The sequence below is a fragment of the Rhagoletis pomonella genome, unplaced genomic scaffold, assembly GCF_013731165.1.
Source record: "Rhagoletis pomonella isolate Grant_MI unplaced genomic scaffold, Rhpom_1.0 Rhpom_scaffold_00011, whole genome shotgun sequence".
NCBI lineage: Eukaryota > Metazoa > Arthropoda > Insecta > Diptera > Tephritidae > Rhagoletis > Rhagoletis pomonella.
In genome coordinates this window covers 10,299,549-10,307,021 of record NW_023458565.1, presented here as the reverse complement: position 1 = coordinate 10,307,021, position 7,473 = coordinate 10,299,549, and the positions used below count along the sequence as shown (strand labels likewise).

The 7,473-nt window shown below is 31.3% G+C and overlaps 1 protein-coding gene across 6 annotated transcripts in view; it reads right to left on the bottom strand.

Moving 5' to 3' along the window:
• Positions 1-7,473, bottom strand: part of LOC118746601 (neurogenic protein mastermind) — a 245,926-nt gene that overhangs the window by 46,715 nt on the left and 191,738 nt on the right. The gene's annotated exons all lie outside the window — the stretch shown is intronic.

Genomic DNA, 7,473 nt, shown 5'->3' with positions numbered 1-7,473 from the left:
AAGTGGGTATTTTTATGCGCAGAATACGAATCTGTAAAAAAAATGTATATAAGAAATGGACTTCCGGTCAGTTTAACACACTTCCGGTCAGTTTAACCCACTTCCGGTCAATTTAACCCACTTGCGGTCGAAACCGGAAGTTGGTTGTAGAACACCCAGTATACCTACATATATTTGTATGTTAACTAAGCTATTTTAAATTTATTTTAACACTCAACAAAATTCGGCACAGAAAAATGTATCCAATTAGTCCAGTCTAAGAAGGCTGTATCAAAGTTGGAGTAGCCTGAGAGTGTTGGAAAAGGCTACACATTGGAACATCTTATCGGAGATCTGGGTCACGAATTCGTGAAAATAATTCATTTAAATTTCCATTCTTAAAAAACAGCATTTCTCTATTTTATTCTATTCTATTTTTTAAAGGCAAGGAGTCTTACATCCCAGAAACCTGCTGATTTCAGAACTTTAGCTAAATCAATCCTATGTGGAAACTCTAAATTTAATAGGGGTTTCAGCGAAGTTCAAATGAAATACTGAATCAATAGTTACGTCATGCCAAGGCTTTGTTTCTGTGGGAGTTCCAGTACTCCTAAAATTTTACAATCGACCGGAACTCTTTTGCTGTGACACTATCTCTAAAGATGGCATATGGGTTTTCTCTCTCGCACAAGAGCAAGGAGTTAAACAAGTTTTTATTTTATAATTCAATAAATTTTCATGTAAATGTTCAACCTTTTCATCAGATTATATATGCAGTTGTCAAGCTCATTAAATTTTAGTGTAATAAAGTGCAAATTTGAGGTAGCTAGGACTTACCGTTGATTTTTGGCAATTCTTTACGCCTTTTCTTTCATAAAAACAAATTCGAAAATACTTTGTATTGGAAAAAATGCTCTAAAATCAACGCCATTTTTTTAGAAACTTCAAACTTTGCTACAAAAATGCATTTTCAAAAAAAATTCAAATCTAAAAAAAAAACATCTGATCAAAAAGTTGATTTGCATGAAATTTGTTAGAAATTCTATTTACGTGTTTCTTGTTGTAGTTAACCATACTTTTATGAGAAACTGCGAGAAAAATTAAAATCAAATTGTTGTAAAAAATTCTCTGAGAAAATACTTTAAGCCGGGATTGTATGTACGTATTAGGGTGCTCCTTAAAATATCAACATCATAGGGCACAAAAATTTTCCCATATTCTTATTCTACATCGCACTGATTTTTTTTAAATAATTCTATGCAATTAATCATATCTTTAAAATCTCGCAGTCCTTTGAAAAAAAAATCCTGACGTTAGAGTGAAAAATTGAAAACGCAGTTTTACTATATTTGGCCCATAGTTTCGTGAGTATATCAGATTTCGATATTTTATTATTTTGGGTTTTTTAATTGCTCAAGTAAATTATAAGATTACTTAAGCCTCTTTTCTATTCAAATTCTTCTTATTATTACTGCACTTTATAACGCAAATAAATGTACATACAGATGTGTGTAAGTATGTAGAAACAAAACACAGCATTTATGTATATTTCAGTCGTTTATAGTCCAAAGCTTATTGGCCAATTTACTATTTCTACTCAACAATTTATTTAATTGATTGAAATCACTTACCAATTTTAATTAAATTTTGTTATTTGTTTGCACACAAAATGTACAAAAGCTTCGCAAACATACTTTTAAATCCGATAAAGCTCTTAAGCAGTGGAATTTCATATACATATGTATGTACATTAGGGTGGTCCAAAAATGCATGTGAAAAAGTAAAGTTGGAACTTTTATGCTCTCACCCCCGAGGATTGTTCTATACCGAAAAAATATACCCCTCTTTTTTATTTTGAAATCAAAAAATAGTTAGAGGTCGCCCAAACTTGTATTTTATATGGGGAACAAAACAACTTTTCGTAGAAATGGTATAGAATTCTTAAAAATCAATATTTTTCTATCGGATCACCCTGTTTCTCTGCAGCAGATTCCCAATAATAATACCCAGTTGTTTATTTAGTCATTTTTTCATCGCAACTATAATTTATAGGTCCGCCAAAAACCCACACAAACCCCATGGCCATGGGGGGCGGGAACAATAAAATAGTGTTAGTATTAAAAAAATGGTTAAATAAAAAATTGAAGAGAACCAGAGTTTTCCCATCGAAAATTATTGATATTCAAGAATTCTATACCATTTCTATGAAAAGTTGTTTTTTCGCCATATAAAAATACATGGAAAACTTTGAGCGCTTTGAGCGACCTCTAAATATTTTTCTGATTTCAATATAACAAAATAGGGGTACACTTTCTTTCGATATACAACAATCCTAGGGGGTTAGAGCATTACAATTCCGACATTACTGGTTTTTGGACCACCCTAATGTATATGCGTATATATGTGCGCTACCACACACACACACACAAATAAATGCACTTTAGGTGTGCATGAGATGCAATCCAATTATGCAAATTGCCTGCACTATTATCATTTTTCTGCCATAAAATTGCAGCAATAAAATTATAACCGTTGCAAAGCGTAGCAGTAAATCAAATTGTTGAAAGCCAAACATTTTATTATACATTTTGCAGTTGTAGCCACGTACATAAATACGTACACAATTAAAAATCTACGTTGTGTGGGTGAAGGTAAAGTCTGGGTAGTAAATGAGAACTTATTTAAGGAAATTTTTAATTATAATTTGAAAAGAAAAATATTTACCCGGCTTAAAAGAAGTCAAATATACATGCCTTCAAATTCGTCATACGATGGGTTAATTTATATAAATTTGTATGTATGTAAAGTATCTACTCATGTGTCCGATAATTGATTCAGTAGTATGCTAAATAAATACTTTATGTAGACTTAATATACGCTCTCCTTAATTATAAATTTATTTAACTACTCACATTGTATATCCTCCAAACTCATTCATTTCCCTTCGCCGTTTATATATATCATCTTTTCTTCTCCATTTCTTTCGCTTTCAGATCCAGATAGTGGCGCAGCAGTGAATAATGTTATTGGCGGTCCACCTGGTAGTACACCACCACCCTATGCGTCCGATGGTAAAATGGTGAATTCCCAAGGGGGTGGTGGTGGTGGTGGCGGCGGCGGCGGTAATGCAGGAGCTGGCGGTGTTTTACTCTCCGAGTTGCCAGAACCACCAATACCGGTGTCCGAAATTGGTCCAATCCCACCGCCGCCTATGTTTTCCACACCGAGTCCAACATTGATTGCTGGTCGGCCACATGGGCCGGGTGCAATGAATGATCAAGGTTATCAGGATTACGATTATGATGGTAGGCATGGTGAATGTGAATTCATATTATTAGTTATGTGTATGTACACATTTATGTACTACGTATGTGCTTAAAATTATATTTCTGCAAGTATTTGTAAGCGCGTGATTTGTAAGGTTTCTTTTTATATTTTGCGCAAGAAAACTCAATTTTTAAGCTTTAAAGTCTTCAAAAAAATAACATATATTTGTTATGAATTTAAGAACATTTTTTGGATTTTTTTGCTCCCTCGACAAATAGATTTGTATACGTTTAGTAGTAAAAACAGCGGCAGTGAAACCATCTACTAGTTGTAGGTACAGTGCCGGACAAAAGTATTGGCATAGAGAATTTTGCGCAATATATGCAAAGTTTTTTATACTAATTTATTTTCAATAAAAATATAGTTCGTACTTCACCAAAAAAAAAAAAAAAAAAAAAAAAAAAAAAAAAAAATGGCCTAATTAAAAAAAAATAAAGTAGCTTTAAAAAAGGTTTATAAACTGAAAAATGTATGAAAACGTAATTTTATAAAGCTCTTTAAATCTATAATTTAAATAACTAATTTAAAGTTAAATTGTCCTAAACTACACACTTTATCATACAAAAAAAAATTTTATAATCAGGGACATAACAGTTATACGTTTTATAGCAAAAACGTTGCTCCATAACAGTTATTAGATGAGAAAGAAGAGTTATAACCCAACGTTCTTTTTAAGTTGCCTGATAACTGTTATGCCGGAGAAATATTTTTTCCGTTGCCGATTAAATTTATTTTACAACGTTTATTTTTTACGTTGCTTGATAAAAGTTATTTTACAACGTTTATTTTTTACGTTGTCTGGTAAACGTTGTAAGATTGGCATATTGATGAAGGTAGAGATGGAGAACAAGATAGAGATGATGAAATGAAAGTGAGAGAGTGAAATAACTCTTATCGGTAACGGAGAAAATATTTCTCGTTTAATAACTGTTATGAAACAACGTTTTCGTTAAACTTCAGAATTTGGGCAACGTTTTCAATTTGAAAAATTCGAGATAATAGTTATTTTTGGTGCCTGGTTATAATTGTTATAAATATGTGTTTTCGCAATAGTTTTTTTTTTTTTGACGATATTTTTTTTTTATTCACGCTACTATGAAAAGGCATTTATCCATAAATAAGCGCCGATCGAAGCTGTTTCGATTTGATAGAATTGGATTTTTTCGACTGAAACAATGTAAATTAAAATTTAAAATACAACAATTTAGCCTAAATAGCATGCTGTGTTTAAAAATGCAAATTTTAAAAAGCAGTTCCGTTCAAACGATGTGTTTTGAGACAGCTGTTATTTCCATTAAAGGCTATCAGCAGAATATTGACAAAGTGAACTACCGGCCGAAATGATTATTTGTTTCGATCCAATCGAAAAAATTACAGCAGTTTTTTGCGCCAAAGCAATTTAAATTGGCGCAGGGCACGCGCAATCCAAAGCCCTGAACTCAAATTCAAATTACGGTTCGAGTCAAATTTGATATCGAATACCGCGATTCGGACCGTGAATCTTCTCCAGCCCTTGCGACTTTAGTCAAAAGAGACAAGCTTTGGCCATAAAATAGCTAGAAAGTGGCTGTTATCAAAATATAAACACATGTAAAGTGGTCGCGATCGTTCAGCATACATGTCACTAATACGCCATGTCTTCTATTAAGTGCCTACATGGCGTATGAGTGATTTCTACTGGGTATTACAACAAATTAGCTAAAATAGAAAAAATTACAAACACAGCCATATTTAAGAAGCGATTAGGCAGTGCTAAAGATTTATTCTAGCATATTTTTTTTCAAATATTTTCACTTATTTATGCAGATTTCGTTTCTACCGAAAAATGCAACCTTCTCTTTGCCCTCTATGAACAAACACTAAGAAGAGGGCGATGAGAAGGAAACATATTTTGTAGAAACGAAAATGCCATTAAATATTTTATTGTCTTCAGCTTTTTTTTAATGCCTTTTAAAATCATAGTCGATTTTTCTGGCTTGACTTTCCGCCACTGCTTGTTTTTTCTTCATTTTTTAATCCATCAATTTTATATCATGACAGGACTTAGTGTCAAAGCGATTTATTTGTGCATCAATGAAAAATCCAAAAAGCTCAAACTTCTTTGAGTTCTACACATTTCATGCACGTATTTCATTATTTTAACATCCTTTGTAATTCATTTTAAGCTATCTTCATTTATTTTTGCTACCCACATGCTATTGCCAATGTCATTGTTTTATTATTACGTCATAGGCTTTTTATGAGCATTGTAAACACAATTTTATTGCCAGTTTTTCACTACCTCTAAAGTGTTGATAATGCTCTTGAGTTTACATTAATGGGTAATTCTTGTACGCGCATTAACTTAAACAATACATTCACATAAATGTATACATATTTATGTTGAGTGCGCTATGTATGTACATACATACACATTAGGGTGCATCACCAGAAAAAGTAGCGGTCTCTCCACCGGAATCATATACGTTATTATATTTAAAAACTTGCGCCAAAAATGATTCTGCAAAATATCAAGTTTTTTTATGAAAATAAAAAAAAATTGTTTTAAAAAATTCTTTGCCAAAAACTCACCTCAGATGATAGAGGAGTTAAAGCTTAAAAGGTTTTTTTTTAATTTTTTTGAGCTTGAGGCCGTTTTTAATGAAAAATAATGTGAAAAAAGAACAACAATTTACTTAAAGTAGAAGTTAAAGGTCTGCATAAAAATGTTTGAACATTTTTTAACAAAACAAAATAATGTGATTTTTGGTGGTATTTTCAAATCGGTCCAACTCACTTATATCTTAATATTATTACAAAATATTTCGGCGAAAGTCTTAGAATAAAATAGATTTTATAATTCCGTTGGAAAAACAATACCGATTTTTTTTTTTTTTGTGTTGCCCCCTAATGTGGATACATTAAAAGGTATACGTTCTTGGTAGTATTAAGAAGACAATGATGCTGCTACTTAAATTTACGTTTCATTTTATATAGCATCCGTCTACCTACATACATATATACATACACCTACGGTCAAAATTATAGCAGTGTGGCATTTTGACCATATTTATACATTTCTTATAAAAGTGTAGCTCATTTTGTAGCAAACACCATATAAATCCACATTTCAAACTTCGTTAAGAATTTTGAAAGTAAAAGCGCCCTGAAAGATGCTAAGGAGTTACATATAAGCATATAAACCAATAAAATCAAATTATCTAACGATAACTAAAACTAACATAAAAATGAAAAAAAAATGTATCGACTCATCGTTGAAAAATTCAACAAATTTTCACCAAAAAAATTCAATCTGTATATTCAGAATTAAAAAAAATAGTTATGCAATTTTATAGCCTATACAATTTTAACTTAATAAAGTTTGAACTGGCTAGAAACCGCATTGATTTTTAATAATTTTTTTCTGGCGCTGCTAGAGATGTTCCCTACAGAACAAGTAATTTTTAGCAAAAACAGAAAACGACTTCCAAAGTTATGCGGTAACATACATAAAAAAAAAAATATTCCGACGAACTGATAACCTTCTCCTCTTTTTGAAGTCGGTTAAAAAGAAATGTTGAGCATGCTTTACATGCACAACAGCGTCAGCAAAAAAAAAAAATATTTAAAATCCACGCGAATCCCCAGTCACTTCAAAGTTGCACTTCTTTTAAAATTTAATGGGCTATACTATTGCATACCTAAAATTTTTCTAAAAATTCTGAATAAAAGGTTTGTAATGTCGGTGAGAATTTTTTGAATTCTTGAAATTTTTGTAAAAATTTGAAATGTGGATTTGTATGGTGTTTGTTATATAATGAGCTAGACTTTTACAAAAAAAAAAATAATAAACATTAAATAAACGAACAAAAATAGCAAACACGGTTAAGCAAACACTGCTGCGGTTAAGAATGTGACACTGCTATTATTTTGATCGTAAGTGTTACTCCTTTTTTATTTATTTTTTCACACCTCATTTTAATAGTTTGTGTATCATAAATCAAAAATCTTACTTTTAACACCGAAATGTCAATGAAATTCGCTACAAATCGCTTGTGTAATCCAATGCTTGTAGAAATATGTAACATACATAAGTACGTATCGTGCACATTCCTATATACATATATCTACATACTTATTGTTTTTTTTATTTTGTTAAAATTAAATCCTTTTCTCGTTCAGATCATG